The 9,778-nt window shown below is 42.0% G+C and overlaps 1 long non-coding RNA gene across 1 annotated transcript; it reads right to left on the reverse strand.

The window, feature by feature from the left end:
• Positions 1 to 3,038: 3,038 nt before the first annotated feature.
• On the reverse strand, positions 3,039 to 7,831 carry LOC125552750. The gene is made up of 4 exons (XR_007303785.1): positions 7,751 to 7,831; positions 7,567 to 7,625; positions 6,048 to 6,164; positions 3,039 to 4,996 (listed from the first exon to the last, which is right to left on the reverse strand). It is a non-coding gene; the product is annotated as an uncharacterized LOC125552750 (long non-coding RNA).
• Positions 7,832 to 9,778: the final 1,947 nt, after the last annotated feature.

Consider the following 9,778-nt stretch of genomic DNA (forward strand, 5'->3'; position numbering starts at 1 on the left):
GAGGGGTGGTGGAGTTTAACTGCAGCAAGCTAGCTTTGACTCGGTGGCTATCTTAAACTACGACTGTAAGCAACTCTTTTGAGGTGGCGCACACGAGTCCACATATTCACCATATCAATACACCACTATGGATCCGCTCCCGTCTCCCTACGAGCAGGCCATCCATAGCACTCACGCTTATCTTGCGAGTTTTAGAGCATCCACTTTCACTTGTCTATGAACTATGCAAGGGGTCCAAGTTTCCATATCCGAGGAATCCGGCTATTCGAATAGATGATGATAACCCTGCAGGGGTGTACTTCTTCACACACGCTCCCACCACTTACCGTCGTTTACACGACATGTACTCGGCAACCTTCAAGCGGAAGCCCAACGAGGGTGTCGGCCACGGCCTACCTAAACACTTAAGTCTCTAGTCCAGGTTTATCGCCTATCCAGGTTCCATCCGCAGGGAGTCCGGCCGAGGTTTCCACATACGGCCCCGAACGATGTGAACAGGGTTCCCGAGACACCAAACGGGCGCCCGGTACACCGTGCCACGGTGTATCTACCGCATCATAGCCCACCCCTAGGGTCAGCGCTACGCACGGCCGCCAACACATAACCTACAAACACCAGAAACTAGTTGCAACTCCTGGACAGAGTACTAGGGTGATTAAGAAGCCGAGAGGGTCAATTAAGGATCCCAATGAGTGGTAGTAGTTGTTCATGGATCACAGACATAGAACTCAGTTCCTGAGGACGGTTTCAATGAGACCTACCATGTACTCCTACATGGCCTCTCACCGCTACCTTTACCAAAACGTGTTCACACACAGTAGAACATGTTCACACACCTCCGATTCATTCCCGATGAATCAGACCTGACACAACTCTATGCAATAGCAGGCATGACAAACAAGCATGAATGAGTAGGCACATCAGGGCTCAAACAACTCCTACTCATACTAGTGGGTTTCATCTATTTACTGTGGCAATGACAGGTCATGCAGAGGATAAGGGGTTCAACTACCGCAACAAGTAACAGATGAATCGTTGTTGTCCTAATGCAGTAAAAGAGAGCAGGAGCGAGAGAGTGGGCTTGTATCGGAATGAACAAGGGGGTTGTGCTTGCCTGGCACTTCTGAAGATATCATTGGGTCTTCATCAGTGTCAACGATCACAGCGTCGGTACAACGTCTATCAAGAGGGGACAACCACCGGCAACAGAGAATGAACACAATCAATGCAATGCACAATATGATGCATGATCATGACATGTCAATATGCTGTGTTTTGAGCTAATGCAACTAGCAACATGTTAAATGGAGTTGGTTTGAACCCTAGGTTCAAATTCAAACTCCATATGTGAGGGTTTAAATGCCATTTATATGATTTGGCCTAAACAGCAGCCATAAGTTGTTCTAACATGCATGAAAATGGTACAGATGGATAGATTGGATTTTTCTGATCATTTTTCATATATAATTTATTTCATTTGGAGTTACGGTTGAATTTCTATGATTTTTAGAAGTTTAGGCAATTTTCTGGAATTTTCTGAATTATTTTTAATCTAGAAATGACTTATTGCGTCAGCATTGCGCCATGCCTGCGTCAGCAAGTCAACAGCAGCGGTCTAGGTCAAACCTGACCAGTGGGGTCCACTGGTCAGTGACACAATGCTGTTCAGTGTCAATGACAGGTGGGGCCTGGTCAACGGTGACGTGGCCATGTCAAACTGACCTGTGGGCCCGTGGGGTTAGTTTAGTCTAAACAGGAGCTAAGCAGTGTTAATTAGGCCGTGCGGCCCAGTAGTCAGTGGCTCTGGGGAGGGTTAGCTGGCGGTGATTAGCGCTAATCACGCGGCCACGTCGGCTCGCTGGAGTTCAACCGGCGGCGACCACAGAACACGGCGGGGCGCGTCGGATTTGCGCTAGAGGCGTCGGGTTAGCGCGCTGAGGGCACCAGGGCATAGCCCTTGCTCGTCCGCATCAAGAGGAGGCGGAGTTGGGCGCGGGGTCGCCGGAATCGACGACGGCGAGCGCATCCACGGTGGCCGGAGTTCGGACGTGGAAGGGGTCGACGCTACGGTGCACTAGAGGAGAAACCGAAGGGTGCTGCGGGCTCCTGGGAGTGCAGCGAACACGGTGACGCGCTCAGGCGCAAGCTGGGGTGGCCCTGGCCACAGCGGTGAGGAACTACGGCGGCGATGAGCTCTCGGGTCCGGTGGTTAGTGCGGCTACGGCACGCAAACGAGGAAGAGAGGAGAGGGGAAACGACGAGGTGCTCACGGCGAGGCCGTCGGGGCGCTCAGCAGGCTCGGGGGAGGTCCGGTGCAGGCGGAACGGCGGTGACGATCTCGGCGGACCGAGGTTGAAGAAGACGGTGTGGTCGGCGTTTGAGGGCGTTCGGGCTTGCGCTTGTTGAGGGGGAAGCTTCACGGCATCGAGGCGGACAGCGGGGATAGCACGGAGAGGCGTGGGGACGGCTGTGGCCGCGGTGGTCGGCGATGGTGGCGAGGGTGGCGTTCGGCCGTGAGAGGGAGAGAGAGCAGAGGAGGGGGAATGAGCTCGAGAGGGACTGAGAGGTGCAGGGGGGGCACGTGACGCTCGGGAGAGATCCAGAGCGATGGGGACGCAGGCAGGCAGGGTGGAGGTGGCCGGGGCGTGTGCTGACGCGCTCCGGCCACGCGCTCTGCCTACTGGCCTGGGGAGGAAGACGACAGAAAGGAGAAGGTGGGCTGGGCCGAAACTGCTGGGCCACCAGGTAAGTGGGCCTCAGGTAAGTCTCTGCTTCCTTTTTTTATTTGTTTCTGTTTTCTATTTTTCTGACATTTGTTTCTGATTTAGTAAAATACTAAATCAATTTTAAACTTCATGAAAATAATTGTGTCAACTAAGTGGACTTATACAAAGCCACACAACAATTTTCAGAATTATTGAACATATATTTGTACATATAATAAATATAAATCCAATTCAAATAGTTATTGAATTAATTCCAAATGCCCAAAATAAATATTTCTGAGACTCCAAAAATATTGGTTTGAGTTTTACCTCTTGACAATATTTTTATAGCTTGACAGGAACATTTTCTTGGGTTTATTTGAAACAATTTTTAGTGTTGATCATTTTTATAAAAGACTTCTGAGGCTTTCCACTTTCCCCAATTCAACTTTCATAAATATATACATGATGCATGAGTGCTTGTGCAACTAGTTACAACCAATTCTAAGGCTGTGACACTCAAGATCTCAATCAACTAATTAAATTCATTCAAAATCTCATAATTCACCATGAAATTTGGTTCAAGATCACAATCGCCTAACTAATTCCAAATTACTCTAAGTTTACTAAAAATCCATTTATCCACCAATATAATAACCACCGTGCTCACTTACTAGACATAAATTCTAACATAATCCATCAAGCATCTTTGACTATCTCGTTAAGATCACAATCACCTAACTAAAACCAACCCAAACATCAAAATCCACCATGAATTTGGTTAAAAGATCACAATCATCTAATTAAATTTAAATTGTTTCAAACTAAATTAGAGGTCTATTTATCCACCAATATAATAGTCCTCATGCTCACATATACTAGACCTAAAATCTTAAAATCCACCAAATACCTTTGTCATCTTCTCAAGATCATAATAACATAATTAAATCCACCTAAAATCACACAAATCATCATGAAATTCAGTTCAATATCACAATAGCCTAACGAAATTCAAATTATTGAAGGATAATTAATCCATTGAACATCTTTGAGTATCTCCTCCGGATCACAATCAACTGACTAAATCCATCTAAAATATCGTAATTCACCATGAAATTTAGTTCAAGACCACAATCGCCTAACTAAATCCATTTTTTCTTAAGTTTGTTAAAAATTTACTTATTCATCGATATAATAACCACCATGCTCACCTACTAGACCTAAATTCACATAATACACCAAACATCTTTTACTAGCTCGTCAAGATCACAATCACCTAACTAAATCCGACCAAAACCTCATAATCCACCATGAAATTTGGTTTAAGATCTAAACCACCTAACTAAATCCTAAATGGTCCAAACAAAATTAAAGATCTATTTATCCACCAGTATAATAATCACCATGCTCATCTACCATACCTAAAATCTCATAATCAACCAAACATTAGACTATCTTCTCAAGATTAAATCATGTGACTAAATCCACCTAAAATCTCATAATTCATCATGAAATACGGTTCAATATCACAATCACCTAACTAAATCCAAATTGTCCAAGATTAATTAATGCACCGAACATCTTTGACTATCTCCTCAAGATCACAATGAACTAAATAAATGCATCGAAAGCTTACAATCCACCATGAAATTTGGTTCAAGATTATAATCGCCTAACTAAATCCAAACTGCTTCAAGTTTATTGAAGATCCATTTATCCGCCAATAGAATAACCACCATGCTCATTTACTATACATAAATTTTTATAATCCACCGAACATCTTTGACTATCTCGTCAAAGATCACAATCACCTAACTAAATCTCCACTTCAACTCCATTTTATACAACCTTATTTTCAGAATCATACCATGGGCATCAGTGACACCCTTAGGTTTTTGTAAAACATTTATGAGTAACAAAGATTCTTCCCAAGTTCTATGACTTATGCGACTAGCATGGCTAAGCATTACTGTCAAACTTGCACAGGGTATTATCAAAGGGGGGTGTCAATATCAAGCACATAGAGCATAGCTAAACCCTAGCTAATTTACTTAGCATAAGAATGTCAAAGGGGTGTCAAAATCAAGCACATAGGGCATAGCTAAAACCCTAGCTAATCTGCTTAATAGCAATACTAGTAAAAAATACTTTATGCATGAAAAATAATTCTAAGTGTAATGCAAATATGGGTTCAACATGATCAAAGTAGGTTGCTTGCCTCGCTCACCAAAGTCTTCAATGGTACTGGTCACTCCTCGAACGTCCTTGAATCTTCCGAAAGATAATGATTTCTACTCGTTGGAAAAATAAAATTAACACACAATCAATAAACAATATGTGCAAAGGGTTCCAAAATTTACAGAAGTTATCATTGGAAAGAGGAAACTTTAGATGAAATCTGGAAGTACCCTGGATTTTAGAAAAAGAGAAATGGCATTCTGGGCCAAAGATGTACAGAAATAGCAAACGAAAATTTGACAGGACAAGACCAGGTATATGAAATCCAATCATATAATCCAAATACAAACTAGTTCCTTCTGTTTCGATATAGAAATACCAGGCATGTTCCTGGATGTATGTATTATATTCTAATGGTATACTCCAATGGTACACATGAGATTTTTATACCAAAACAAAGGGAGCAGTTCATAATTTCATCTTTCATCCACCAGCATCAAGTATATTAACATTAGGTAGTAACAAATCTGCCTCCGGGATTGATGTGTGCAGCCCTCAGAACTAGTTACTGACACTAATTTGGCCTTATGTCAAGATAATGATCAATAGACAGTATAGCCTGCGATATATGGATAACACCACAAGCACCGGTATGATACGTGGTGAAGATGTATATGGTATATAAACCTCCCAATGGAAGTATGGATTTGCCAGTATTTAACTATGATTGTTCAAAGATTTCTAGTATCTTCATTAGAGAGACTACACAGAGCATAGCAGCTAATAACAAAGAGACTGCGCAAATTACAAATATAATTTCAGATTTGTTGTGCGTCTCTGAACATCTCAGAAGCAAGCACACAATTGTATAAAGTATACAATCATGTCAAAGCCATACTGCTGCTGCTCCATGACCACCTTGTTTTACAAGACAACCCGTTGAGACAACGTTTTGGACATGTACATTTTGACAAGAATATAGGGTATGTCATAACTAAAGGGAAGAGTTTCACAAGCAAACAATGGAAAAGGAAGGTCAAGTGGAGAAATATAAATCGAGACAAAAAATACAGTAACATAAACAAATTGATAATTAAACCCACATAATTTTAACAACACTGCAAGAATGCAAAAACCAAACGAGTAAACTCCCAAGTAGCATACCTTCCATTTGGGATATCAATCTTTTTTGTTGTACTACGACTCTGGTATCCACCACCATATGAAGAATACTGAGGTGTGTTTCCTTGATAAGATAAGGGTGGGATGGAAGAACCATGCCTGAAAACAAAACAACAACTCATTATATTACTTATAGCTGCAGATCTGTTGAGTGAGAAAAACCTTCATGTGGACAACATAAAACAGGACAATGATGTCAGTACATAAGTAACAAACTAATAACATTCAGAGGTGACTGAAAATATTACTGGAAACCACATCATCTATGTACTAGATGAGATAATCAAATATTTGGCTCTGTGCCGATAGACAATCGTCAATGCAGTATGTTACTGTTTTTTTGCATGTTAAAAAGGAACCACAGAAACTATTGTCATTTGTTGCATCTAGCAAACAGGGCCAGTTCCATGAGACATTGAATAAAATATTACATGATATATCAAAATCAAACTATGGATACTATTGATCATCTACACAAGATATACTTGCCAGAATTATTAACAAACTCTACTAGCCATCCTTATAAGCCCGTAATAATATTGGAGCTCATTATATGGAGATCTAGACTCCCTAGCAAGGATAAACGAATTGCTAGGCGTTTTCTTGTTGCCTAGATCCTAGTACAGTTAACCTTCGCCTAGGCGGGCTATTTTCTTCCACTGCTTCCTAAACATATCGCTAAATTGCATGGATCGCATAGAGCAGTACTCAGCAGCTAAGGTCCACTTGGTGGCGAGAGAGAGAGAAAAGGGAGAGAATGACGGGTGGGAGCCAGCTGTGTAGTATGTATATGTATAAATTTCATGTAGATTTGATGAGAAACTAGTGACACTATCTTTTGACTTGGGTTGGGTTTGATTTGTGGGGTACGGAGAACGGCAGCATCAAGACCAAGTTATTAAACAGGAACTCAACATGTATATAATTTGACTGCCATGCACATGCACATACTATATTCAAACCCAGCCTACAAGAACAACCTAAACCTCTGTTTTATTCTACACAAGAGTAATCAAACATCTAGTCATGTTAAACTCGGCGTGAAAATAACATATATATACACTGAGAAAAATACATGTAGCTATCGTACTTATTAAATCTTGTCACTTGTTGGGCACAAACACTGAAAGTCATATACTGTAAATTTACACAAGAATATTTTCACATGGTATAATTTTTGTTGAGCTTCTCAGGGATGAGCATGCAACTAAAAATTAATTAATGTGCAGTGTTAAGTTTCATTGTCTACCAGGACCATCATCGTACTATTCCCGAACCAATACAATTATATTAGTAGGAGAGGGTCGATAACAGAAACTTTATATGATAATGCAGCAAGTTTGCAGCAAAATGCTGAACATCAACATGCATATGGGTAATTGGGATATTCTAAGAAGCATGTACAACTACACGGACTTTAGCGTCGACTCTACTAAACCTTAGTATCAGGGGCTAAATAAAAAGGGGAGAAGAAGCAGGAGGAGAACATTAAGGAGCTTACTGTGGTTCCATGAGGTTGGCCAGTACTCCAACAAGTTGAAGATAGTGAGGTGGCAGAAGCTGTGGAAGATAGTGAGGTGTCAGAAGCTGTGGCATGCGACATGCTAGGACCGAAGTAATGGGCACTGCGACCAGGGGTATGGTGGCACACAAGAGTTAATTAAGTAGTATGGCACCAGGTCGACCTCACAGAATATCGTAGTTGTTGGAATCACACTTGCTTATATTCAACCTTTAGTTCTGATGCTTCTCAAGCCAACATACTTGCACCTGAAACATAAGTTTTATGGTAAGCTTCACATGAACATCATTTCGAAAGATGGAAAATTGAAGTTAACAACATGACACATGCAATCAGGTATAGCCTTGTCATGTTCCTCACTTAGAGAAAATAGAGACAGTTGAGTACAATGATTCCTGTTGTGCATTGCATCAAACACATGATGTGTACATTGTTAAGGAAATCAAAGCCTGAATTGTTTACAGAATTTTTTTATATAAACTATGAAGACTTCACCGGGAAGAGAGACTTGCCAAGAGCAAAGAATGGAGCGTTCAGACACACGTTGTGACCGTCTTCTCCGCTTTTCATCACGAATGCTCCTTCTAGTCAGTTCAAGTTACATGAATCAAAGCTTCTCCCTACAATGAGAATGAGATACTAAGTATAATTAACAATCAGTATAATGAACACCAATGGAAGCCATGGCTGGGCTGCAGTCTCACCATGGTCCTCCCCTAACGAGCTAACTTCCTATTCCCCTACATCATTGTCATCATGAGAAATAAATTTTATATAGTGTGCATGCCATAAATTGAAGGAGAGAAATAAGACACATCCAAGAAGAAATCTGAATCGAGCATTTCATCGAACACAAGACTCACAAAATCTCGAGCAAAAGGGGAAATCCAGTAGCATGAGGGAGAAGCAATTACGATTGGACTGTCCTAATGCTGAGGTGCGAGAGAGACTGAGCGGCACACGCATGCCCATGACGCCGAGGAGCAACCGGAGGTCGTAGTGGGCTGCATCAGCGCCGGCCGCCTTGCAGACACGACGACGGCGTTCGCGTGAGATTAACGAGGACCAACCACCCCAACCTCCCCTTCCTCCCACACCGCGGCCCCCGCCATCGGTGACTCCAGCTTAAACTCCCTTCCCACGCTGCCAGGAGAGCCTCGCCTTGTTGAGATGACCGTGACGGGAAGCAGAGGAGGTACCATGGTGCTTACCCAGATTTTCGGGATGGTGAATGTTCGCCGTCGCTTATCTAGATCGTCGGGGCGCCGCGAGCGGGGTGGTTGGGCAGCGCGCAGGGGTGGGAATGCTGGGGCGCGGCCGTTGTAGGAAACGAGGCGCGCGGTGGCGGTGGGTGGAGCGGCTAGCGGTGGCCGCGGGAGGCGCTTGACTGGCGGCGGCGGTGGGAATAAGACAGATCGGGGTTGGTTAGATAAATGGGCTGTTTCTGGGCTCCGCTTCGGCGTTTCCTAAACGGCGCCTTATGTGCCCGTTATAGGTCTTTCTGCAATCCGGGGAAAACCCTATTTGACGCATTTTGCGTCAAACAGTCGACGTATCGCATAGGCGGGCGACCGAGCGCGCGATTTGGGCCGGCCTAGCTATAGCGTATGTACAGGTTCTGGTTTTGTGAACTTTCTAGAGGATGCCCAGCCGGTTGTTACTGATTTTTGGAACCTTCTAGAAGTTTCTGAACCGGTCATTATTTTTCCTTTCTATTTTTATTTTTTTTTCCTTTTTCTATCCTTTTTTTGTTTCTTTTTACTTTTCACTTTTTTGTTTCTTTTTTTCTGTTTTTCCTTTTTCAAGTTGTTTTTCCTTTAAAATATTTTTTGATAATTCCAAGTTTTGTTCAGATTTCAAAAAATGTTTGTACTTTCAAATTTTGCTCACAAATTCAAAAAAATGAATTTCAAAAATTTTACAGGAACTTTCAAAATTTGGTCAAGATTTCAAAAAATGTTCAGTCCAATTTTTTTTATTTAACAATAATTGATAATTTGGAAAAATGTTTGTGGTTTCAAAATTAGATCATAATTTCAAAAAATGTTCGCATTACAAAAAAATGTTCAAGAGTTTTAAAAAGGTTCAACTTGAAATTATTCGGAACATTTTTTCCTTTTCCTTTTCTTGTTTCAAAAATTGTTTGGAAACATAAATAATGTTCGTGCTTATAAAAAAGTTCAAACTTTAT

This window comes from Triticum urartu, chromosome 4 (genome assembly GCF_003073215.2).
Source record: "Triticum urartu cultivar G1812 chromosome 4, Tu2.1, whole genome shotgun sequence".
Lineage (NCBI taxonomy): Eukaryota > Viridiplantae > Streptophyta > Magnoliopsida > Poales > Poaceae > Triticum > Triticum urartu.